The sequence below is a fragment of the Zonotrichia albicollis genome, chromosome 26 (assembly GCF_047830755.1).
Source record: "Zonotrichia albicollis isolate bZonAlb1 chromosome 26, bZonAlb1.hap1, whole genome shotgun sequence".
Lineage (NCBI taxonomy): Eukaryota > Metazoa > Chordata > Aves > Passeriformes > Passerellidae > Zonotrichia > Zonotrichia albicollis.
In genome coordinates this window covers 1,701,265-1,728,170 of record NC_133844.1, presented here as the reverse complement: position 1 = coordinate 1,728,170, position 26,906 = coordinate 1,701,265, and positions in this window count along the sequence as shown.

Sequence of the window (26,906 nt, the reverse complement as noted above, 5' to 3'; positions counted from 1 at the left end):
AGCAAATACTCATTGATCCCACTGTCTTTCTCACCTGTCCCATGTCCTGTGTGCCACTGGACAAAATCCCATTGCCATCTGCTGGAACTACTTCCACCAAGGTCCCCTCCTACAAATGTCCCTGCAACACATCAGCATCTGCTGTAGTTTTGGTTGCATCAGTGGGGGAAATCAAGCCTTACCACATGCAAACAAACTCCAAACAAACTCTATTCTCAGGCAACACTTTCCTTTGGGTTAGTGGTTCCAGTTCTTTTGTCTGTGTAGATGGCCTTAATAACAGGAAAAAAGCATCTTAAAAGTGTTGTTATCTTTCCAGAAATGAAGGAAGGAAACCCAAACCCAACAAAGTTTCTAAACCCGTGGTCTTTAGAGAGGAACCTAACCCTGTGTGCAGTTTCTTCTCACTGGGAAACATGGGCATGAGGGTGTAATGCACAGAGTCTCTTCTGCTTCTTGTGCAGTGCTGCTGAAACACTCAGTGTACAAGTTTAGGGCAAATTTGTTAAAGAATCTGCAAAGGAGGGCCCCTCCAGAAAGCGAAACCCACACGGCCCCTCCCCCCAACCGGTTCGGGAAAAAATTCCTCAGAGAGAGGTGGAAAGAACCTGTTTATTTGACTGTCCCCACACCCCCCAGCACACAAAATGAACAATACCCGATGACACCGCTCTGAGAAAGATGACAAAATCAGAAAGTCTCTTTCGGGGGGTGGTTGCTCTGTTCTCAGTCCCTCGGGCTCTGGGCCAGCTGCTGCAGCCGAACCTTCGGTGTTCCCGGGTCCCAGTTCGGAGCAGGTTCAAGATGGTCACAGGAACAGGAGAGGAGAAACAGTCCAGGAAGCAATGTGGACTGTTTAGCTAGAACTAGCTAAAAAGCAGAGGCAGAAAACAGAGCAGAAGCAAGAGCAGAAAAAGAGAGCAAGCAAAAGCAGCAAGCTGAAGCTGGAAGAAAAAAAACAGCCTTATGTACCGCTTTCCTCTGTGTGCCTGATAAGAGAAACCCAAACAAAACTTCCACTCTTCAGAGCTGGTCTTAAAGGCACAGAACAGATGAATGGGGATATACAAGCATCATAACATCACCCCAGGACACTCAGAGACCCTGTTTCTCTCCTAGCCCAAGCAACATTCTGCACGTCACCAAGCCAGAGCCTGGTGATGCGGAGAGCCTGCCAAAACCTCCTGTTTGTTTCCTGGCGCTTTCTGGGATGAGCCTACCATTTATGCATTGTCTTGAGTAGCCAAATGACTGGAGGGTGACCATAGGGATGGAACCTCTCCTTCTTCTGGCCTAGACAATTTTTCTTTTGCTGCAAAAATGGGAAGCTGAAATTTTCAGACTGCTGAGAGACAGAGCTGCAGGTGGCTTCTGTGTACCCAACCAGGAATTTTCATCCCAATACATTTGTGCAGGCATCTTAATGTGTCTGTGTTGAAAGGAGATTGTAAATGTTTGTTTCCCTACCTGGGTATTAACTGATGGATTTCCTTTCTTTTCTTCCAATTACCATTGTTTTCAAGAACAGCACAAAAAGCTTGATGAGTTTTGTTCTAGGGCACATGCGCTTAAAGGACCAACAAGCACTGCAGAGATGCCTTTCATGTACTAACCCTTGAAATTAGTATAGCAAAGTCCCTCTTCCAAAAAGCCTCTCAAGCTGGCATGAATCCTCAGAGATGCAAATGTCCTTTTGCTGATGTAGTTCCGACTAACTACGTCAGGCAATGAAATCAGCTGCCAAGGCAAGATCTGCGGGATGGTGGAAAAGCTGTGGCTGCATTGGGGTTTGGGTTTTTGGTTGGTAAAGGAAAGTCATCTCTGGGTCTGTGCCAGGGCAGAAACTGCCACTGCAGAACAGAGGTTAAACACAGGGATCTGGGAGAGCCTTAGAGATGTGAAAGCAGGAGGTGGAGCCTGGTGTCTCCTTTTTCTCCAGGCTACACACCTGATAGCCACAGTAGGGACTCCACAGCTGCGGCAGCCCAAGCTCCTCTCGGCTTTGCTGCGTGACTTCCTGAGCTGCTGCCTGCAGACAGACGAGGAGCGGCGCTGGTCTGCCAAGGAGCTCCTGCAGGTAAAATGGGAAGGGGCTGCAGGGGAAACAGGCTCTGAGGGAAGGGCTCCTCCTCCACTCAAGTCCAAGGCAGCAGATGAGCTCCCTTCCTCCTCACCTCCACTCTTGCTGCTCTTCAAATGAAAACAGTGAGGAATCCTAGACTGGGCTGGGCTGGCAGGGCCCTGTAAATGTCCTCTGGTGCAAGTGTCCTGCAATGAGCAGGGACATCTTAAAACAGATCAGGTTGCTCGGAGCCCTTTGCCACCAAAGCTGGAATGGTTGCAGGGATGGGGCTCCTACAAGCTCTTGGGGCAACCTGTGCCAGGCTTGCACCATGCTCCGAGTAAACAAGTTCTTCCTTAGACCTCTGATTAGATGCCTTTGGTGTTTAAAAATATTTGTCCATATCCTATTGCAACTGGCCCTGTTAAAAAAGATGTCCCCCACTTTCTTCAAAGCCACTCTGAAGTCTTGGAAAGTGGCAATAAAGTCTCCCTGGGGCCTGTTCTTCACAAAACTGAATAACTCCAGCTCCCTCTGCATTTCCTGACAGGAGAGGTGCTCTGTCCTCTGACTATTTCTGTTGCCCTCTTTTGTGATTTGGTGGAGTGTTCAGTTTTATCTAAAGGCAAAAGAATTGAAGTAGAGCAATGCAGGGTACAGGGACATTAAATGGTGGTGGAGGAACCCAAGGAAGCCAGTCCCAGCTGAGCAGTCAGAGATTTGGCTGTGGGCAGGAGGGGCTGTGGGGGGCTCACTCTGAGGGGCCCTGGTTTGTGCCCCCCAGCCCACCCTTAGAGGTTTCTGCCACGCAAACAGGGACAGCTGGGAGGGACTTGTCCCAGCCCCATCTGCTGCCTGGCACGCTCAAGCAGACAGGAACTGCGCCAGGGTTACTGCCAGGTTGTGTGGCAGAGAGGGAACTGCAGGGCCCAGTGCCACTGGGCTGGCCCTGCTGGGAAGGAAGGTGCCATCCAGCACACGAGGGGCAGGGCATGGAAAGGCAGACACTGCTTTCTGTCCCTGTGGGAATTAGCACAGTGCCCATCTTTCAAAGGCGGGGGCCTGTGTGAATCATTGGAGTTTCCTGAAAGGAAGAAAACCCAGGGACAGAAAGCACCATTTCTAGAGCATTGGCAGGGAAAAAATCCCAGCATGATGAAGAAATCACAATAAAAGATGAGTGGGATTCTGGGCCAGGTTTGCCTGTGATGGCAAGGTCTTGTACACTGGGGATGACTGGGGAGCAGATGGTCGCATTGCTCCTCTTTCTGGGTCTTTCCAGGAACTTGATGTATCCTGATTGAGTCTCTGAAGCAATGAGCTTGGAAAGTAATGGTTCACTGTTCTTTGTTGTATTTTTTTTTCCGGTGGACAGCATCCATTTGTAACTTCAGCCAAGCCACCATTCATCCTGGCACAACTCATCAACTCTGTGAAGAAGACGAATAGTCCTAATCCTAAACCTAAACCCTAACCCTAACCTTAAATGCTAACCCAAACCCAAACCCTAACCCTATCCCTATCTCTAACCCTTACCCTAAACCCAACCCTAAGCCTAAACCTAAGCCTAAGCCTAAGCCTAAGCCTAAGCCTAAACCCAAACCTAAACCTACGCCTATGCATAAGCCTAAGTCGAAGCCTAAGCGTAACCCTAACCCTAACCCTAACCCTAGGAGACGAGAACATAGCAGTCATGTCAAGATGTTATCTCTGTTACCAATTTAGAGTAGGATTGTAGAGTAGGGTTGCTAAAGAGATTTGTAGCATAGAATTATAGATTAGAGTTGTAATTAATAAAGTTTCTGAAACATCAACTCACTTGGAAGATTCTCCTCCTTCTGACCCCTTCAGAAAATTCAACATTTCCTTCTGAATTACCAATTGTTTTTTATTGGTGCTAAGTCACACATGTGGCTTCTTTTGTATGGTTTCATAAGTGAGGAGGGGACTTCATATCATTCATCCTCTCCAGACCGCACTGCCTTTGGAATATGAGCCACTGGCTGGTTATGGCACAGCTGCAGTATTTCTAGTTGAGGCAGTAAGGGCAATGGCATTTGAAGGCAAAACCAAAGGAAGAATGAGGCAACCCAAACATCTTGTGCAGATGCAGGCCTTCAGCTGTGACTGGAGAGCATTGGGGTTCCTGCCACTTGGACTTGGATCCCTAAATGCAATAATCTCTTTGGCTGGAGAAGAGCCTTGCTCAAGTGAGAAAGCAGAAAGGTCAGAGAGGGTGCTCGGGAAGGTCTCCTGTGGTGCAGAGCTGTCAGCGCCTGTGAGGTGAGAGCGGGCCCGGCCTTGCCCGGGTTGGAGCCCCAGCAGAGCCCCGGCAGAGGCTGGAGCAGCCTGAGCCCCGGCAGAGGCAGGCTGGAAGGAGGCCCCTGCAGCTGCAAGAGGCAGCAGCCGGGCCCTGGCTGCCTCTTCCCGGGAGCGGGCGAATCCTCCGCTCTCAGAGCCCAGGTGGCAGCTGGCTGCTGCTGAGGGGAAGCGCAGCCGTGCTGGGCACAGCCCGGCCTGGAGGCATTGGCTGTCTGGAGTGTGCCCAGGAGCAGAGAAAGGCCAAGGGCAGCCGAGGGCCACTGGGCTGGCTGAGGATTCCTCCTCTTCTGCTGGCTACCCTGCAACTCCTGGCAAAGGCCAGCAGTGTGTGCAGCACTCTGGGCACCGGGACAGGGAGCCGGGCTGCTCGGCAGGCTGGAGCACAGGGCAGCTCCTTCAGGCCCGGCACTTGTGCCAGGGAAGCGAGGCCAGCGTGAGGCAGGGACAGCTTGGCAGGGCACATCTGCAGGAGCCAGCGCCTCACGCAGCTCTGGGAGGAAGCGCCTGCAATCCTGCAGTTCTGCACTGAGCCAGAGCAAAGGTGTGAGATGCAGTGTGTTTGGCAGAAATATTCAGGCCCACCAGGCCAGCCTGCTTCATGCTGTCTGGTGCACAGCAAGCACTGTACAATGCAACTCTGAGCTGCTGGGACAGAGGCACATCATGGATGTGCCTGAGGCTTGTGCTTGAGGGGTGAACTGATTTGGAAGGGGGCAGAAGGGTTTCAGTAGGCAATTTGTGTTTTCTTCATTAACTTCTGAAAGGAAGTCATAATGTGTTGCACACAGGTAGGGTTATTAGAAAAGAAAGGCCTTATAAAATCAGGCTTTGCTATAGTAAATTCCCAGCTAGCCTGTTACGTCTTCTATGTGCAGCCAGCTAACTTCCAATGGGAATAGTCATGAGTTTAGTTAGCACAACAAGCTATTGTGCTAAGAAAACTGTTTGCATCTCTAATAAAAAAGAAATCAGTCCCATGAGCATCCATGAAAGAAAAATGTAATCACCCGAGTAAGAGCGAGTCTTAAAAAGAGAGAGTCTTAACATGTACACACTAATACACCTTCTAAGTAATAAATTGTGTGGCAAGGAAACTACCAGCCATTTGAAGTTGAACATGAGTCTGTGAAAACAGTATAAAAATGAGTTATGTGAATAAAGAATTGGCTTTTCCTGCATGAAGAAACTGAGTCCCAGCTGCTTTATTGACACAGCAATGTGGCTTCACTCAGCAAGAGCACTTGCAGGGTGTATTGATGAAACACTTGTGTTTGATTCTCAGAATAGGAAGGAGAGGCATTAAGTCTAACAAACAGGGCATAGTTATTGAAGATGGAGGGAGAAGACCCATCCTTGTTGATCAGCATCGACTCCGTTTATTCACTCAATCAATCACTTTCTATAACCGTGTTAAGTTCCTGCATATTGCAAACCCGAGCTCACAATAGGTCAGAGGTAACACACCAACTCCTCCTTATGTTTCCAATACCAAGATTTCGGTTCTCAAAATTATTTTTGCTTTCCCAAAGCAGCCAAAGATAGAATATCTACTTGTTATGAGAAAACTGCCTGAGAACTCTGATAGGCAAGGTTCTCAAGGTCTTCATGTTTGTCACTTCTACTTGTAATTAAAAACAACCTGAGAACTTCTGCTGTTTACAGAAACCGGCTGTGAGAATTTTACTCCTCACAGCTGCCTTCTAAGCCATTTCTGAAAAAATCTCCAACACATAGTCTTTTGAATTCCTTTAGCTTTAACAGGAGTGCTGAACCATGTATTCCCCCACTGCAGTGCTTACTGTGTGCAAGTGGCTATCTTGGCCTTGAGAATAAGGAGAGTGCTCCTGCTAAGAAGGTAGCTGGAATGCATTCAAAGGGAAGAAAGTGTTTTATGAGGCTCTTGACCACCAAAGGAGAATTTGAGGAATGGGACTATTTCCCAAATGACTGTGTCAGGAACCAGAGTCGTCCCCAAAGCCCTGCCGTATTTGATCCATGTTTGAGCAGGTTGACAAGACAGTGAAGAAAAATGTCTTGTTTAACAGGTGGGACCTTGACCCTAGAAAGAGAAACAATGTTTTGGTCAATCGGTGGGCAATCAAGCTCTGAAAGGGGAACAATGCATAATGGAGCCCTTGGTGGCAGGGAGTCATGGAGTCATCCTGAGCCATCATCTCACACGCCAGGCATGTGTGAGCCAATGCTGTAACTGGGAAAATTCCACTCCTGAGCAGGAGATACAAGGCCTGGTTCTGAGCTGGAAGGGTGAGAAGGATGAGATGCACAGTGTTTTGATCCAGGGGATGTCCTGGAAGTGCACTGCCTACCTGCTACCTGCCCCTGCTGCCGAGCACCACGCTCCATCTCCTTCTCAGCGGTTTTTTGGGAATCCAGGGGTTGGTATGTATTATTTGCTACTGCAACTAATGGCATAAATTTGCAAGCTCAGTTGTGTCTTAGGTTCTTTTGTGCATGGATCTCCTCCTGAACCTGTGTCAACGACCAGCAGGGACCTACAGGACACTCCTATTCTGATGTCAGCAAATTCTGAGAAGTGATTGAAATATGTCAATAAATTTGAGGTAATGTTTAGCCTATGAGTTTCAGCAAAGTATTGAATATGTCTTAGTTCCCTGGATAAAAACTGGTAGGTGGGATTGCTGGGTGTGCAGGGCTTAGGGAAGTTACTCCCTGTGCACCCAGCACTGAAATAAAGTAATGCCTCCTTTCTAACCCAGAGCTGGCAGCAGGGATCAGGCCCTGCTTGGAAACTTTCATTTTGGCAACTTCTGTAGCAGGTAAGAAAGTCAAAATAAAACCTTTTCCAGCTAGTTTATCCTTTTAGTCACCAAAGCTCTGTGCCACGGGTGGCCTGGGTGTGTGCAGAGCAATGCAGCTCCCACAAAGCCCTTGGTTTCCCCACAAGTTGCCAGTTTGACTTCTTCCAAAGTGAAAGAAAGGCAGAGACGTACATCCACAGAAGTCCTGGCCATGTCCAATAAATGTGCAAATATGTGGGGAGATTTGTTAGGAAGGATTTCAGGTGTTATGCCAACAGTGCCTTCTCTCTTGGTTCTGTGCATTATAGGTGAGTAATGTAATAGCTGGCTCTCACAATTAAGAGATAGCTATTATGTGGATAGATACTATGTTCAAATGTAAAGTGCTGTTATTGTAATATGTCCTCCCATAGTCCTCTTTCCTGTCCCCCTTGTAATAGCCTTGGCAGTCAGGGCATTTGAGGAGGGCTGGCTTGTGACCAGCAGGCAGGGTGTAACAACACCTGACCTCCAGTCAGGATGCAAGAAAGTAATCTCCACCAATGGACAGCAGAGAAAGAGTTGACTGACAAAACATTGGGAGGGGCTAAGGGTATAAAAGGCAGAGCATCCCTTTTGTAGATGAGCATGTGGCTGCTAGTCACAGAGACTCCCAGTGTTGCAATCTTTCCTTATTCAGTCCTTTCTAAGGGTTTACTAAATCTTTAAAATGTTAAAGGGTGGGTCATTTCTCAGGTGGGCAATGCTTTTGGCCATTTTCTTGGTCTGGTTTCCTTTGCTTTTGTCCCATCTGAGTGCTCAGCTGGGGTAGGTGCTTGAGGCACTCTTGGAGTTACTCTTGGATCCCTTGAGAAACAGGGTTTGGCCCATGAGGGGAATTTTTTCTGCTTTGTGACAGAGAAGAACTTCCCAGGCTCTTTTGTGTTTGCTGTAGGAAAGGCTGGTTATTGCTATGCATAAATTCACAGACCAACATGTAGTGTTTACTTTGTGATGTCAGGGCATGGTTGCCACCCTGTCATAGTGACATCAGAAGGTTGCCTTGGTGCATGGAAGGCCTGAGTGTCAGAGCAGCCCTAGGCCTTGCTCAGTGCAGGAGCATCCTCGAGCTTGAGGCATTTTTCGGTGGGTACTTGCACACTTACAAAAGCCTTGTTTCTTCTGGTGTTGCAGCACATCCTGCAAACTTGCAGAGCAGCGCTATAATGATTCACCATCTTGCTCCTGCGCTTTTTGCTGTATATGGTGTTTCCTTCTCAATCTACTATTTGACTCATTTTGCACATAGGAAGAGATTGGAGTGACATAGAATGCCATTGTTAACAATATAGATGAACTCTCCTTAGAAGATATGGCTGTAGATGCGAGAAGAAATAGGGTTATAAGCACCAAGAAACTGCCTGTCCCCTATGACTCTCTCTTGCCACAGGTGACAAGAGCAAGAGCCGTCTTTCCCCTGGCTCTCTCTACTATTGCAGAAGAAGGCAGAGAGGAGGAAAATGAGAAAGATGACCACCGCCTTTGTCCAGCCATGGTTGCACCATAACCTGCTCATCATTCCAAGAGAGTAAGTGCCCGTTGTGGGGGGTGCTGACTTTAGTGCAAGGCAGAGGTGCAAGTGTCTGAGCAGCCAGCACTTGCTGTGTCTGGCCAAGGATGCTGAGTGCTGGAGTCCGGCAGGACGTAGCCATTTCCTGCAGGCAGTGACAGCTAGAAATTGGCCTTTGACCTGTCCTGTTGGGGCAGTGCAGAGCTGGGGGCTCCAGCTCACCTTGTGGCTGGTTGGCTCAAGGAAGCTCCATCTCTGGGCTTCTGCAGTGTTACGGCCAAGGGCACACGTGGTAGTGCTGGAGGGTCAAAAAGCGTTGTTGGTTTCTTTTCCCTTTTTGGAAAGGTGTCTTTGGCTTGTGGAAGTGTTCTGCAGTTTTCTTGAGTCGTTCTTCACTAGTAGAGTCACTGTTGATCCAACTGCCTTTTGGCTTTTGAGAAGCTGCAAACAGCATAAAGGGGCAAGTTTCTGCTGATCCATTTTGCGCTGAAGTCTGCAGCTTTGGCAAGTGCATTGGAGGACAGACTGGGGGTGAAGCTGCAAGTCCTTGACTGCTGTCTTGTGTTGCTTGGAAGAGGAAGGCCATCTTGCAATGCTGCCTGCTGGATCTGAAGTGCAATGGGCACCTTTGTGGCTGGGGAGCTGCGTGGGTCCAAAGGACGCAGGGCTGGCGGCCGTGAGCAGCTGAAGATGAGGCAGCGTGGGGCCAGGGGGGCAATCAGGCCAAGGGCACGGTGGCTGTGCCAGCAGCAGTGGGGCAGCAGGAGCAGGGCAGTGAGCGTGGCCTGTGCTGGGCAGCGCTGTGGCCACAGCTGGAGTGCTGTGTGCAGCTGTGGGCCCTGGGAAGCAGAAAGTCATGGAGGGGCTGCAGCGTGTGCACAGAAGGACAGGGGAGCTGGGCAAGGGGTGCAGCACAAGGCCAGGGAGGAGGTGCTGAGGGAGATTTAGCCTGGACAAGGGGAGCCTTGTGAGGGACCTTCAACATCTCCTCCATCCAAATATTTGAGCCACTTTTGGAAGCAGCTTCACCCCCTTTTTTTCCTTGAGATTTTTTTGTTTGGTTGGAGGAAGAGGCTTATTAATTTTATTTTTCTCCCAACTAAGGCTCTTTTCATCATTATTTTCTGCCCTTTTATAGCACTGGGACTGGGTCTGCTAGAATTTCAATTTCCAAGGTGTCACTTCTGGAGAATACAGTATTTTTGCATGAGAACACATCATTCTGTGCAGGGACCTTGGTGCAGAAGGAACTGTGGTGGTTCCAGGCCAGCCAGTATGGCCTTAGAGATCACTTTGAGCTTAGTAGTGCTCGTGCCTTTTTGCAGCCCAGGGAATCAAAGTGTGTTGTGTTTGGGAACGGAGCAGGAGATCAATGCCCTTGCATTCCAGCTGGTGCTCAGATATCACAGGTGCTGGAAGGGGCTGGGCTGCATTTCTGACTCCAGCTACTTCAGCACCATCAGTGTGGTCGAGTCCAAGAGAAGAACTTGCCCGAGGCACAGATGCACAAAGAGTGCAGTTCCCAGCAATGCTCTGGGTCTGACTGCATTCCATAAGGACCTACATGCTCCAGATTCCCCAAGAGTGTGGGTTACTGAAGCAACAGGAGAGCAAGTTCAGGATTGTAGCTGACTGGGGCACTGGCTACCAAGTTCTGATGTGTGTAGCAACAGAGAGGACAGTAAAGAGAGATTTCAGTAATGAGATCTGTCTATCTATCTATCTATCTATCTATCTATCTATCTATCTATCTAATATTTACATAATTGCATCTTCCTGGCTCTGGTCCAAGGCAGTTGGAGGTGCAGAGCTCACCTAAAGCATCCCTTTCAGGAGAGGATTAGAGATATGTTCCCTCGACCACTTCTGAGAATTTGGAGATGTTTTCCCCTTCAGACATGGTAGTTTTTTTCCCCTCAGAGTTGTTTTCATCCTCCGGCCTCTTCTGCCCTCAAGTCCCCAGTTATTTCTTTAAATTTCTGCCTGTCCTAGAGAGGTGCAACAATTCCATGTTCAGGTGGTGTTTGGTGACACTGGTCACACATGCATTATGTGACACATGGTTTCCTTCACTGGCATCCCCAGGGCTGTGTAAGTGCATTTGCTCATGGGGCCTTAGGAGAGTCTCTTTCCCTCAGCAGCAGCAGCAGCAGGGAGCGGTGGCAAGGTCAGGATGAGCAGGAGGTGGCTGCCCTGGCCCTTTGCTCCCGGGCCCCAGGCCAGGAGGGCTCTGCCTGCAGCAGGGCGCTCTTCGGGCAGCCCCTGACAGCCTCTGCACGGAGCACGGCTCACTGCCCCATCCTGCTGGTGCCACTTTTCTTCAGCAATAACCTCGCTCCTCTTCACAAGGAACAACTCCAGAAATCTAAAAAGAGCTAATTCAAGTACAGTTCTACCTGCCTTTGCATTGCAGTTCAGGGCATGTGTCTTATTGTCTATAATTTCATGATTTTTATGAAAACATGCATTCATATCTGCACTTTTTTGTGGTTTTAATTATTCATATACCTAAACACGCCGTTTTAAACTCTTGATTTATTGCAGTTGGTAATTTTCAGGTAGTATATTCTAAAATGTCATAAAACAACACCTTTAAGGTAGTTTTTCTCACTCTTAAAAAAGCCCCCCATAAGCCATTTTAGTCTCTGTCTCTCCAAGTTGGTTCATATCGGCCTATTTTAAATCAGGGCTACAATACTTTTATAGGATTTAGAGAGGTCCAATGAAATGCACACCAGTGATTCCTCTTGTGGAATATGATGGCCCTACCATAAAGCCTCTATTTACTTTTTTGTTTCTCTCATTAGCTCAACTGTAAACACATGTTTAGTTGCAAACTTACACAAGATGAGCAAAATCAAAAGGATGTGATGGGCCTTTGGGAGCTCCTTGCTGATCTTTCTGCTTCTTCAGCTGAGCAAGGCTCTGATCCAGGTAAAGAGACTGCACTTAGTGCTACACAACCATTTGGCTGGATCTCTGCTGATTTCTAGGAACAGCTAGAGGCCTCTAACTCCCCAGGATGTTTTGGCTGAGTCAAGCTTTGCCGGATTTTGGCTGCAAATACCATTGCCCTTGCTTTCTTATATCCGCAAGTACCATGGCTGGGCAAAAACTGCCACGTGGGGCATCTTCCAAAGGCACTTTGTTCTGGAGTTTGTGAATGAACGAGAGCCTCATCCACTTCCAAACCACATGAAAAAAATCATGAAAGAGAACTTCTCATCCTTAACAAACAACTGACAATTCTCAAGTGGATCTAGAGCTTCTTTATGGAATGAAAAGGAAGACAATCTTCCAATGGAGTTGTGCTTTCGGGAGTTTTTCTTCTGACTCCCACTCCCAGCTGGCACTGGAAAAAGTCACGTCTCTGCAAGCATCAGTGTCTTCTGTCTGCCATCAGTTGTTTTGCTGCAACAATCAGAACAGGCATTGGCCTGGAGAGAGGCTCAGCTGATGCTAGCAACAGGAGCTGCCCCAAGGAGAAAAAAAGACATGAACTTCTACCTCCCAAACCCATCTCCCCAGAGGCTCAAGCACAATTCCTCTGGTTCCCAGAAATACAAAGAAATAGGGCTGAGAAGACCCTTTGCAGCTATGTGTTCATGCCCAAGACTTTGCTGATGCCATTTGGGTTTTGCCTTTTGCCTTTTTTTCTTTTCTATCTTTTCTGTATTCATTACATACCAAATTAGAGCTCTATAGGCGACTCGATTTGTGATTACTTTTCCCAGTCCTTTTCCATGGCCTTTGCCTAAGCAGAAAGACAAACTTCCAGAGCTCCAAGCGTCGGGGGGCAGAAGGCCCCAGTGTTATCTTGGTTCTTCCTGGGACAGACCCCTGCAGGGAGCCGGTGGACTCACCATCCCTGCAAGCCTTTGAGAGACTGGATGTGGCACTCGGTGCCGTGCTTTAGTTGAGGTATTGGGCCATAGGTTGGACTCGACCATCTTGAAAGTGTCTTCCAAGCCAGTGATTCTGTGATTCTGCGACTGAGGCAGCTTTTCCTGCAGCGCTGGAAAGGGCTGTGGGGGCCCTGGGCCAAGGACGGGGATCAGGGCTCATGGAAAAGAAGCAAAGGGCTCAAGGTGAAGGCCGAGAGGGCAGAGCTGCCCCAGCGCGGCCCAGAGCGAGCCTCATGTCGTCCTCCTCACCCTGCGCCCTCTGCGCTGCCCTTTGCGGCGCCGGCGGCTCCTCTCGCTGCGGGGCTCCAGGGCGTGCTGGGGGCCGGGCCCCTCTTCTCCGGGAAGCGCCGGAGTCTCGGAGGCGAGCGGCTGCTGCTGTGGCCGGCAGGGGAGAGCTGCGGCTGCGGGCCCGGGCACGGCGAGCTGCCGCTACGGCCGGCTCCTGCCGCGGCTTCTGCCTCTGCTCCGGGCTCTGCTCCTGCCCTGTGCGCACAGACACGGCCGAGGGCTGCCCGGCAGCTCCGTGCCGCTCCGCAGCGGGCCCGGCTGGGCTGCTGCTCCCTGCGGCCTCTGCCCGCCGCTGCCGGCCCCGCCGCGCTCCCGCCTGCCTCTGCCGCAGCCGGGCCCACACGGGAGGCAGCACATTGCGGCCGGCTCGGAAAAGCCCTGCCCGCAAACCGCCCGCCACGGCCCCGGCCGCAGGGCACAGGCTGCCGGCGGCCTCGCAGCTGCGAGCCGGCCCGGGCCGCCTGCCGGCCTCGGCCACAGCTCCCGCCTGTGTCTCCATGGCCGCGGCTGCTCGGCCCAGCGGGCTGAGCACAGCCAGCGCCAGCAGCAGCTCCTCACGGGCCCAGGCTCCGGGCGCTCCGAGCCCGCCCAACCCCGAATTCCAGCCCTGAGGGGCTTGGCGTCCCAATGCATCCCCTGGGGACAGCAGGGTCGGCCGCTGAGCTCAGCCCATGCTGACACCACCAAGGGACCAATGGAAAATTCACCAAATCCTCATCCAAGACAAGAGAGAACTCCAATGGTGCCTGACAGCCTGAGGCAACTGCCAATTCCAGATCATTCCATCCATGTAGGAAAAGAGGCTTTTGCATTAAAGCAGAAAAGACTTATCGAAAAGGAGGGCAGGAACAAACATCAAAGTTATTTGGACTCGTGCTTCTTGTGTCTGTTAGAAAGACCAAGAAAATACACTCCTTGCTCTTCTGACACAGCTCTCTCTGTTCATGATGCGAGACAGCGAGTGCTGATGATGTGCAGGAACTGATGCAAGGGACAGGGACAAGGATGCAGCAAGCACAGTGCCAAGCTGACAGAGGGATGATCTCTGGCAGTGGCACTGAAGCAGAAGAGTTTGCAGGCAGGACAGAAAATGGCTCTTTGTTTCAGCTCTTCTTTCAGTGCTGCTAAGAATGCACCAGAGCTTGGACCCCTTTCCAGGCAGGGCTGCATCAGACACAAACCAGCAGGGGACTGAGGAGCCCCTGGGGTGGCAGTGAGCAACCTCAGGCTCTGCTCGCTGCTGGTGGCATTTTCTATTGAACCATCGCAAAGCACTTCTGTTGTGCTCTGTATTTCTAAGGGTTTCCCCCCTTGGTTTTTTTTGGTTGTCTCCTACACCTTTTTTTCTCCAAATTTTCCTACCTTGTCAGCAGCAGCCCCTGTCCAGAACTGGCTCTAAAATATCAGCAAAGTAGCTGGGAACAACAATGGGTAGAATCCTGTGGCTCAGGAATTCGTATGCCAGAGCCCTGCCTGTGCCTTATGCTTTGTCAGGACCTCCTTCTGTGTGCAAAAACTAGGGAATAGTGGAGTTTTTTTGCCAAAGAGCTCCTGAGACGCAAATGTTGTGCTATGTTTCTCAGGAGTGTATCTGTTAAGTTCATTGCTGGCAAAGAGAAAATAAGGCCAGGGTAGCAGAGCAGCTAGGAGCTGATCACTCCCTGCAAAGGGCTGGTGTAGGATGTGAAAACACCATGTTCCAGGAGGGGCGAGCAGGGTAAATGCGCTCAAGGTGTTGCAAAGGAGGTTTGGGTTCACTTAGAGAGTAGTCAGGAGTGCTGAGCACTGGAAGATCCAGTTGCAGTCCCCATCCATGTCCCTTTCAGTGCTGGCTTTAAGGTGTCTGCAGTGTGAATCCAGAGCGCTCTGGGGGCTCCTGAGGCCGCCTTTGCACCCAGGGTGAGGATGCCCAGGAGACCCTGAGGCCGCAGTGGGGACCAGGGCTGGGGCTTGTGGCCTGGCAGGTGTGGCTCTGGGGGCTGGGACATGCCAGGGCATGGGTCACTGTCACTGCCCTCCGCAGCCCTGGCTAGCTCTGTGATGCTCCAGGGACAACGGCAAGAGTGGGGAACTGGCTAGGTTAGGGTTTTGCCTGAGCCAGGACCTCTAGGCCAAATGCCCAGCAGTAGAGAACCCTGGAGGGCTGAGTGAAGGAAGCAGAGGAGGCTCTTCTGCGGTGTAAAGTGCAGCAAATTCATCAGGAGAGTTGAAGGGAAGGTTTCCAGGTGAGCATTCCCAAAAGGAACAGATGTTGAAAAAACCCCCAGCACCCCTGTGCACGGGTTTTTAAAATCTTTCAAAACAGGGAGTGGACACCATATGGTAACCAATAAGCGACTCTTGGGGTGTGGTTTTGAGGGCTACAACAAATCAGAACAAGGGGAAGAGAGAGTGTTGGGATAGGGATTGGATCTTAGGGTGAGGGACAGGGAAATTTCTGGAACAAAGAGTAGGGTTTGGGCTGATGGATGGGGCAAAGGGGCTGGGTTGTCTTGACAGACAGGGAAAAATCTGGTGAGGAGGGAGGGGATTCCTTGAGGGACACTTGGGTAGGAGGGCGCAACATAGGGGAGAGACTAACTGTAATAACTCGGGGAACACTTGAACATACCAGAAGCTAACAGAACATTTGGCTCAATAAACTAACACACTGCAACACAGAAATTCAGGCTTTCAGCAGCTGAGAGGTGGCACTATCAGAACCCGCAGCCGCTGGTGAAAGCCATCTCTCCCTTCAGGTTCTTGCTGTGTGGGAAGGTGCTGCGGGTTGTGGTGGCTGCACTCCCCCTTTGCTGGGAGGATGATCTGTACCAGGGGAGAGCAGAAAGCTGCCATGGTGAGCAGAACATGCTCAGAGCATTACAGTTCAGAGAATGGCACTACCTGTTATAAATAGACTCAAGAGGAGTGAAATTTCCAATTTGAATTTATTAATTCAAGGCATACAGCATAAGCAAAAGTTTCAGCGCTGGACGGCAGGGAGTCTCCGCTCCACCAACTGCCGCACCCTCATCCCCAACGTCCCCCTTTTTTAGTTCTTAGTGCTTCCGGACTGCTGTGTCATTTTGAAGTACTCTGCGCTTGCGTTGATTGTTGCTAGGGGGTCTTCTCTCACCTCCTGGTTGTCGATGATGAAGGTCTTGGTAGTCTTCCTCGGTTGTGTCCTTTGACCTGATTCCATATTTGGTAGAAGAGCTTCGCCTTTTCTCTTATAAAACTTACTTAAGATCTTATGATTGCCACGCGATTATGCAAGCAAAAAAAGAATTATGCAAGTTAAATAAATCAAACAGGCACTTAACCACATCCTCTATTTTTGAGGTTTTTTGTGTAGCAAGCTAGACAAACACTTAATCACATCTTCTATTTTTAAGGTTTTCTGTGTAGCAAGCTAGACAAGTTAGATAAGCACTTAATCACATCTCCTACTTTTAAGGTTTTCTGTGTAACGAACAAGAGGTTTTATCTGTTTCAATCCCCCCTTTCTCTTTTATCCTCTTGTTCGTCAAACCTAGCCAATGCGTATCGACTTAGTTCTAAGTATTCTCCCCCTTTGGCTCCCCGCAAAGCTTCATATTCTGAGTGTATCACCATAAGGTGAGCTGCTTCCAGCCTCCCTTTAACAATATTCACTATTTTATTAAAAAGGCAAGGTTCAAACGTAAGTCCCAACATTAACAGTATTACTGGTCCTGCAATAGTTGACAACAAAGTAGTAAGCCAGGGGGAGTAACTGAACCAAGTTTCATACCAGCTCTGTTGAGCTTCTCTTTCTTTTTTCCTCTGTTCTAACCCTTCTCTAAGTTTTGCCATTGAGTCTCGGATGACCCCACTCTTGTTGACGTATGAGCAACATTCCTCTCGTAAGGCCATGCATAGCCCTCCTTGCTGTAACAATAGAAGGTTTAGTCCTCGCCTATTTTGTAATGCTACTTCTGCCAGGGAATCTAAGGATTCTGTGAGATCTCTTATGGATTCTTCAATTTTCCTTAAATCATCGTCTACAGATAGTCTAAGTTCTTGAAACCCTTTATGTTGTTGTACTAATGAGGCTACTCCTGTTCCTGTTCCAATTGCTCTGACTCTCAATAACATGGCTACCGTGAGAGTGGTGAAGACTTCCCTTTTTACTAAGTGATGCTCTGGCCCCTGATATTGATCATAAACGTAGTCAGGTGAGTGGTAAGTTATCCTGGGCACGATTAACACTTGAACACAGAATTCACTGGTTCTGTTAAATTTTTCTATATTTATACAAGGAGTAACTCCTAAAGTATTGCAAACCCATTTTGTGTTCATTGCTGGGAGTAGCCATTGTGCTGGCTTTGCTGGATTTCTAAGTTTCCCATACTCAGCACACAGGTGGTGTTTTTCTGGGGGTACTTGTCCTATACATCTCCCCTTCCCTGTGACTTTTGCTAAAGTTATTCCTTTCTGAGTATTCTCTTTCTTCCACAGGCATCTCACAGGGTTGGTGCCATTTATTCTCTTAGCCTTTGCCGTGATTCCTATTGCCTCATAAAAAGGGGGTTTGAGTGTATAGCATAGCCAACAGTCTGATGTCAAATTTGGGTGGGTTTCGTTTAGTACTTTAAATGTGGCTTGCAAAATTTTCCATAAGTTGTCATCTCCCGTTCCTGTTGAACTGGATGTAGGGGTTGGAAGTGTAAAATTTACATCAATGCTGGAATCATTTTCTTGCTCTTTAACCATCTTATTTCTTATCACCCGATTTGGTCCCACAGCTTCTGGTGGGTCATTAGGACTTTTCTTTATCAGGAAATGTCCCCCTCTGTCTTTTCTTCCTGGCTCGTAAAGTCTAGCCCCCCCCCACATCTTCCCTAGTAACCACACAGAATCATCGGGATTGGTCATGTTGATGTAAATGTGATCGCAGTTACCGTTTTCTATGCTGTCATCTGCTTCTATTCCGCCAGGCTCTGCATTCAGACTTGATGTCGTGCACCCAAAAGGTCCCCATCCAGTGGTGATAAACTTATCAGTGCTACCCCATCCTGAAGAAATAGTTTCACAACCCCAGTAACCACAGTAATAATGCCCAGGATAATTACAATAACTCTTTCCAGGATTTGAGCTTGGGCAGAAGTAATAGTTATTTCGATTCAGACATGGTTCCACAGGTATAATGTCGCACAATGTAAGCAAAAAGCTAGGTTTTCCTGAAGTAATTTTTGTTTCTAGAACTTTCTGATCTTCCCATCTAATTAGGGACCACTTAAAGGGTTCATGGGTCTGAGCATAGGATATCTTAATCACTACACACATCACTATTAGCTTTGTCCAAACTGGGTGGTCCACATGGTTGGAATAGGACTTAAAAATTAGTTTTTGTTGTCTTTCTTTTCCCCGTTCCCCTCCCCTTAGTGGTGGCTCACCAATCTTGCGGTAGGACTGCCAGCACCTCCTGGACTTCCCACAGAGGGGTCGAGACTTCTGATTGTCTCCACGGTCCATTACCCCTCTGCCTCACTCGACCACTCGGTTGCTGCGAGCCTCGAGGGTGACCATCTTCTCGGCAGCAGGGGTATTCTTCAGGAGCTGGATAATTATGATTGTCTCTTCCCCACCTTCTCTCTAGGCTAGCAGCCCAGTTTCTGGCTTTTATTTGTGGGATATCACACCGTATGGTGGGACTACTTCTCCTGCACACCACTTTGAGAATGTCGAGGATGAAGGGGGCCGGTTCGTTTGAGTGATAACAGAACCGTTCAGGGTTTATACCCTTTGAGAAGATCTCCCACCACTGATCTGACCCAAGCTTTATTTATCCCGAGTCTACTTTATAATTAAAGATCATAGAAGTTAGTCTCCTTTCATTAATATAACAGGGGCCGCAAATGCCCCTAGGAACCCGTCCTCTCCGACAATGAGTCCACCACGGTTCGTGACACAGCTTACAAGAAAAGCATAAAAAATGGGTAACAATCACAGTCTAAATAACTGCAGTTTAGTCTTATTTCTTCACATCTGGCTGACTCCCCTCCCCAGGTTTCTCCTTTATATTTGAGGCGAGGAGACTTAAAGTAAGGCTTCCCCAGTTCGTCCTCTAATCTTTTACAATATCCCGGTGATCGCCTGCTTCTTGTTAAGGGGTCTTGAAGATATTGATTGTCCCCTACCCAGACTATTGTCCAAATCATGAAGTTCGCTGTAATTTGATCGTGGTTTCTCCAGGGACATTGCAGACCTTCCAGTTGTCCAGGGGTTTCACTGGTCCCTTGATACGACTAGCGTGAGTCCACCCTTTCTCAACAGTTTGGACTGCTGCATCTGTTGTGATAAGTACTTGGTAAGGTCCTTCCCACTTTGGTGTCAAGGGGTTTTCTTTCCAGCTTCGGACCAACACCCAATCCCCTGGTTGCACCTGGTGTAAGGTAAAATCTAAGGGGAGTTTTTGTGCAAGCATCCCTTTTTTTTCATAAAGCCTTTTTAAACTTGTTCAATTCTGCTAAGTATTTATTCATGCATTGATCATTAATAACTGGGTGCTCCTGAGGTCCCTCAAGATTGTATGGCATTCCATACAGCATTTCAAAGGGAGATATCCCTGTATCTATTCTAGGTCTGGTCCGTATAGTTAATAGGGCTAAAGGGACACATTTCACCCAGGACATTTTTGTTTCCATTACTAACTTAGTTAGTTGTTTCTTTATTTCTCCATTCATCCTTTCTACTCATCCTGAACTTTGAGGATGCCACGGAGTATGTTGTTCCCATTTTATTCCAAGAGCTTTGGCTAGGTTCTGGGTTATCTGAGATGTAAAGTGTGGTCCCCGATCTGAATCTATAACTTCTGGGACCCCATATTGAGGAATTATTTCTTCTAGTAATACTTTCGCAACTACCTTAGCAGTTTCCCTTGGGGTTGGGAATGCTTCTACAAAGTGAGTAAGGTGGTCTACCAGGACTAATAGATATTTTATCCTTCCTACCTTCAGGAGTTCAGTAAAATCTACTTGAATATGTGAAAAAGGTCTCTTTGTCATAGGTCGCCCTCCCTCTGGCAACTTCCTTAGGTTTTTTCCTATTTGTTTGTAGGCACAGAAGGCAACTCCTAGTTACTTGTTTAGCTATGTCCCAGATCCCCATACTCATGTATTTGGTGGCAAAATAATCTACTAATCCTTGTGATCCCCAATGGGTCTTCTGATGTACTTTTTCCAATAATCTATAGGCCATAACTTTAGGTAATACTTCCCTCCCATCGGGTAGAAACCACCTCCCTTCAGAATTTTCGGTTGCTCCAATTTCTAGCAGCTTTTCCTTTTCTTCTTCCCTAAATTTTATAATTTGGTCCTGGCTCTTTAAATCAGTGATGTCTTTGTCTCCCTTCAGGGTCAGGATTTGTAGTGTTGTTCGCTTTGCTTCTCGATCCGCTGCATTATTTCCCCTACTCTGTAAATCTAATCCCCGTTGGTGCCCTTTTAGATGGACTACTGCCAGCCTTCGGGGTTTCCTTAGTGCTTTTAAAACTTCTGTAATAAGATTCCTGTGAACTAAATCTTTTCCTTGAGAATTGACCAGCCCCCTTTCTTCCCATATTTTTCCAAATGTATGTACTATTCTATAACAATATTTGGAATCTGTAAAGATAGTTTCCTCTTTTCCTTCCAGAAAATTTAATGCACGCAGTAAGGAATATAATTCACACGCTTGGGCTGACCAAGATCTATCTAGTGGCCCTGACTCTAGTATTTGCAACTCAGGTCCCCTAATGATAGCATACCCTGATGTTCTCATCCCTTCTATAATCCTTGAGGATCCATCTACGAATAACTTTTCTCCTGTGTTTAATTTTTTTTTTTTTTTCTTCCAGATCGGGTCTTATTTTTACTTGTTCCTCTATAGTGATTATGCAATCATGCTCTAATGGTTCTGCACCTCATTCTCCATATAGGAACTCAGCGGGGTTTTGCAAGGCTGTGGTTTCAATTGTTAAATTTGGGGCTTCTATTAGGATTCCTTCGTATTTGAGAAGTCGAGCATCAGATATCCATTTGTCAGCTTTTTGCTGAAGCACCCCCCCCAATGTTATGGGGAGACATTACCTTCAATGTACTTGTTAAAAGTAATTTTTTGTCCAGAGACAAAGGGTACTGTTTTATTCTAATCGGGACATCTGGATTCTTAATAGTTACCATAAAAGGAGTGATTTTTAACTGCCCAACACTCTCAGGAGTGTACCATACTTCGGGATTGATTTTTGCCTCGTCCTCCACTCGCAGAGGACAAAGTTTTATTCTAAGCTCTTTTTCTTCCACATCAATCCTAATTCCTAGTTCAATAATCATGTCTCGACCCAATAAATTATATTCTGATTCGGGAACCAACAAAAATCCCCTATCCCTATTTTTGAATCTGTTTCTATTACTACACCCTTAATAATTTTTACTTCAAATGGTTCCCCTTTTGCCCCAATGACGGTTGCAACTTCTTTAGACAAATTACATCCTTTTGGTAAAAACTGAATAGTTGATCTCTCGGCCCCAGTGTCTACCAGGAAAGGTATTTCCTGGTGTTGGGGACCCACCTTAAGTTTTATCAAGGGCTCTTTAGGTGTTTTTCGGGTCCCCAATAAATAGAGCCCCTGACCCCTCTAATCCATCAGGAATTCCTTCTCATCTTTAATCCTAACCCTACATTCCTTTTTAAAATGCCCTCTTTTTTCACAATAGAAACAAATCCTCTGACTTGCTGTCTCTTGGGGCTCTCCCTTTCTGGGATCCCCAAACCTCCTCTCTTCTCTTTCATACCCCCTATTCCCACTCGTTGCTTCCACCATCAGCCTAACTTGCTTCCGATAACTCTCATCCTCTCTCCTAACATACACTTTCTGTGCTTCCCTTAAAAGTTCATCCAGCCCTCGATCTTGCCCATCTTCAATCTTTTGTATTTTCCTTTTTATATCTTCCCATGATTTTGAAACAAAATGTACCTTTAAAAGAGCTTCTCTGGCTGGTCCATTAGGATCCATACTGGAGTATAGCTGGAAGTTCCGTCTTAACCTTTCTAACCAATCTGTGGGTGATTCATCTTTTTTCTGTCTATCATTGAAAGCTTTATCTATATTCTGGCCCCTCAGGACTGATTCCCTAATTCCTTGGATTATAATAGTTCTCAAATCCTGCATATGCGTTCGATGGGCTGGGTTTTGATGATCCCATTGCGGATTCTGCACAGGCCACTTAGTATCCGCGGTGGGACCCTGGGCGTGTTGCGCATCCCAGATACGCATTCCCTCTCTCCTAATCATATTTCATTCTTCAGCTGAAAATAAAATTGTTAAAATCGACTGGAGTTCTTCCCATGTATACATGTTTGGACTCAAAAATTGATCTACCTTATCAGCTACTCCTAAAGGATCTTCTAGTAAATGTCCCATTTCTTTTTTAAATTCTCGAACATTGGTCGAACTCAGGGGGACTAAAATAAATCCTATTCCTGCCTGCGGACCCCCATTGGCATTTCCCTTAAGGGAAAAAGCCCCGTCTGTTGTTTTTTAGTCCGACTCCTAGGGATTGGACTCCGGTAATCTGATTGGTCAGAGTCACTATCATTACTTTGAGGTGGGGGCACTGGTGCATTTGGCACTGGAGGAGGTGGGGGTGGGACATAAGGAGGGGGTACTATTATAATTTCATCTCCTTTTCCCTTCTTCTCCTTTTTCTTATCCAGTTCCTTATTTTCCTCAGTTAGCTTAAAGATGTATACTTCTGGTCTAAACACCCAGATTTTTGCATACTCGCTTTCTTCTGGCGAGACAGGTTCTTTAGAGTTTACCCAAATGTTTAATGTCTGTCTTACCCAATCTTCCGATGATCCGAAGATGGGCCAATATACATTCTTAGAAATTTCCTTCCCGCCCCAAACTTCTACACAATAGTGTATCATTTTAGCCCTGTCTTTGCTTTCAGTTCCTGGGAAGTGTTTCCAGTTACTAAGCAAGTATCCCAGGGGGCTGTCCCTTGGAATGGAGGGAGCTTAACCTGTGCAGGGGGCTTACTCTTCCCCTGTCTCATTCTTCCGGAGTGCCTTCTTACACACAGGTATCTTTCACTTCCCCTCTTTCGTGGCCCGAGCCCTCGCGGGTCTGCGGGAACCGCACTACTGGAGGGTCCGCAATCGCTTGGAAGATCTGGCTACCAGTCCTCCTCTCATTCACACATCACATCGCCACACTCCGGGATCCCATTCTTCCGGAGTGCCTTCCACACTCCGGGATCCCATTCTTCCAGAGTGCCTTCAACACTCCGGGATCCCAACCCCAACCGGACGGATCCCGTTCTTCCGGAGTGCCCCCGCACTGCGGGATCCCATACTTACGCGTCCTGCGTCTTCGTCCGGACCCTGTGCACAGAAGATTAAAGGGTTCACCGATGTCTCCCTTTTGCTTATGAGTATAATTTAGGTTCGTCGGTGGGGGAGGTGGAGGTCGTCCAGAGGGGCCACCTAACTAGGTTGGGTGGGGCGCCCCCCTCTCTGGAACAACTTATCCAATTCACTCCCCCATCCGAGTCACGGCACTAAATTGTTATAAATAGACTCAAGAGGAGTGAAATTTCCAATTTGAATTTATTAATTCAAGGCATACAGCATAAGCAAAAGTTTCAGCGCTGGACGGCAGGGAGTCTCCGCTCCACCAACTGCCGCACCCTCATCCCCAATGTCCCCCTTTTTAAGTTCTTAGTGCTTCCGGACTGCTGTGTCATTTTGAAGTACTCTGCGCTTGCGTTGATTGTTGCTAGGGGGTCTTCTCTCGCCTCCTGGTGGTCGATGATGAAGGTCTTGGTAGTCTTCCTCGGTTGTGTCCTTTGACCTGATTCCATATTTGGTAGAAGAGCTTCGCCTTTTCTCTTATAAAACTTAAGATCTTATGATTACCACGCGATTATGCAGGCAAAAAAAGAATTATGCAAGTTAAATAAATCAAACAGGCACTTAACCACATCCTCTATTTTTGAGGTTTTTTTGTGTAGCAAGCTAGACAAACACTTAATCACATCTTCTATTTTTAAGGTTTTCTGTGTAACGAACAAGAGGTTTTATCTGTTTCACCGTGCAGTTTGGAATTTGGGCACTTGGCGATGCCCATCATATGCATGCTGCAGAGTCTCAAGAGAAGTTCTTGTGTGGTGCAGCTGAAGTCGCATCCACTTGTGGCTATTGTGAAATTACAAATAGAGAAGTTAGTACCATTAGTAGTTTCATTAAAAGACTCTGTTGTAATAGTTGTGGAAGCAGATCTCACACAGGCACAGCCCCTTCCCACATAACACACCTGTGATTGTGCACGGGTAACTGGGCTCATTTCAAAAATACAAGTGCTGCCCTCAGCATGCAGACACCAATCCTCTCTTTCAAGCACCGCATCTTTGCCCACAAAATTCAGTGCGTCCCTCGGTACACATGCTTTGATACGAAGACTTTGCCAGCTTCTACTTTTCTTGTTGAAAATGGCCAAGACATTATGCTGAATGTGTCTGACAGTTATGTGAGTTCTTATAACTCCAAGGACCAAAATTGGAATGACATGGTATTTTGTTGCATTCTTAATGGGTTATACAAAAGACTGCAGGGTTCTGTTCATTCTATGTGAAATGGACCAATTGCAACCAAGTGTGGAAGTGTTTTTTAAATAGCTTTTGTGGTTTCATTTTTAGCCATGATTTAGTTATTTCTTGTGGCAGTTTCCCCAGCTCTCCCTTTTTTAAGTTTTTCTGAGATTACAGACCGTAGCCCCACACAGCTGAGCTTGTATACATTGAAATGCTAAAGAAATGTCACCCTGTAGTTTTCCCATAAAGCAAACAACTGCTTGAAAATCCTGCTGTGTATTGTTGGCCAGGGTGGTTAATAGGTTAGCTGCCAGGCTTTGTGTATGGGCAAGAGACAGCAGGGTTGATCTGAGAGGAGTTTGTATCTGTCAAATATAAGAACTCACAGTGCTTACTTTCCTGAGTAAGGCTTCCTGATCAATAGAATTTAATACTCCCAGTTCAGACCCAAACCATCCCCTTAAGTCTTTCTTATACCCATGATTTGGTGTCTGGGAATGTATCCACAGCTCCCATTCTTTTAGGCTTTGCTGTATGAGTGGGCAGAATTGCTGTTTAATTTTGGAAATATTAGCTTGTATCTTTACCTCCAGCTTTTTCAGAGAGTACTGTGGATTTAGAGGCCACAATTGTTCATTTGTTTGTCTTACCCCAGAGTGAAAGACTCTATTATTCCACATGAGTCCCGTTCTACGGAGTTGATTGCTGATGTAAAGTTCTTTGTTATGATTTTAATTTTAAATGTCTGTGGTGTGACCCATTCCGTTTTGCTCCTTGTCGAGTACCCAAGGCATGGTAACTGGTTTCTTCAGATACATTGCCTGCCTTTAAGCAATCATTTCAGAAACCTTCAGAAACCTTACACTGGCCCCTGGTAGTATTACAAAGGATACTTTACCAAGTTCCCAGTACAAATAGTTGAGTATTCTGAGTACCTCAGCCCATCAGAGGATGCAGTTGTGCTATTGGATTCCACGCATATCTGGGTTGCCATCATGTGGCCATGAAATCGGACAGGATATACCCTAATATTGTGCTCCTGGCTACCCCTCCAGCTTGATTGGTTACTATTCATGATGGCCTGGAATATCCCAAGAATGAAACTCAATTCTCAAAAGCAGATCCTGTATGAGACCTGTTCCATGTACTCAGGGTCCAAGCAGGACAATTTATTACTCTAGTCGCACAAGAGCTGCCTGTTGGAAACAATATTATTTGGGTCAGATTTCTGGTGGGCTCAATTCCTGTATCTCTGTGTGATGATGGTCCTCCCACCCCACCTGTGCACCGCAGAAGAAGGGAACTATCTTGGCTAGGTTCTAGTCTCCCATTTTAATTTGTATAGTGCAAAAATCCTGATAGGAATCACAGGAAAATTAATTCACACACTGCTTGTTAGAATGGTCGCAGATGCGCATGATCACTCGAGCAATCTTCTCTGAAAGAGGTTTGTGAGTTTGAAATTTACACGCCATAGAGATCCTGCTTTCAGGTGGGACAAGAAAGGCAGGCATGGAGTCAGGGTTTCCTCAATCTTTAACTGCTCGGTCATTAATCCTTTAAATGGCATAAAGTGTTTTTACCATTTTAATCCCTTTTAGCCAGTTAGGTCCTGAATATTTTTGAATGTTCCATCTACCAGGATCTTGCAGGCCAAGGAGATCATTATGGTAGTGACTGTCGTCTGCTGTGGCTTGGATTCTGATTAGAAGTATCAGGAAGACGATCATCGTGTGAAATGCATCTTGGTTTCTCCTGTTCTTTCTGAGGTCCACTTTTGAACTTCACTTGGTTTTTGCAGAAGCCTTTTAATTCTGGAATAATGTATCCAAGAGATGAATGCTTTAAGCTTTAAAGGCTGTGTAAGTGATTAAAAGTACTAAATAGACTCCATTTTGGGAAAAGAGGCTTTCTACCTGGTCTACCTGGTCCCCAGGCAGTATTTGTGGAGAGGAGCATCCTCTTGCTCATGTGCTCAAAATGTGTTGGTTTATTTTCTGCAGCTGTTGTGTTAGTTGGACAACATGCTTCTGGAGATACCCCTCTCCAACTTGTACAGTATCTTCCCCTTGCTAGTTGTGCTTATAGAGTCTTCTGTACAGTATTTCAAAGGGATACAGATTTTCTTTTGTTCTTGGTCTTATCTAATCCTTTATAAAGCCAAAGGCTGAGCCTGGGGCCAAGGTTGGCCTCTGGTACAGTTTTGACTGTCTGTTGTTTGACCGGATAATTCATCTTTTCCACCTGGCCACTGGCCCTGGGCCAATACAGTGTGTATAGGTGCCAGTTGATTTGGAGATTACTGCAAAGTTGCTGTGCAATATTTGCTAGGAAACGTGGTCCTCAGTCAAAGGAGATGTCTAAAGGTGCTCTGAACCAGGGCATGATATTGTTTAACAAAATGTTGAAAACCTTGGCTGTATT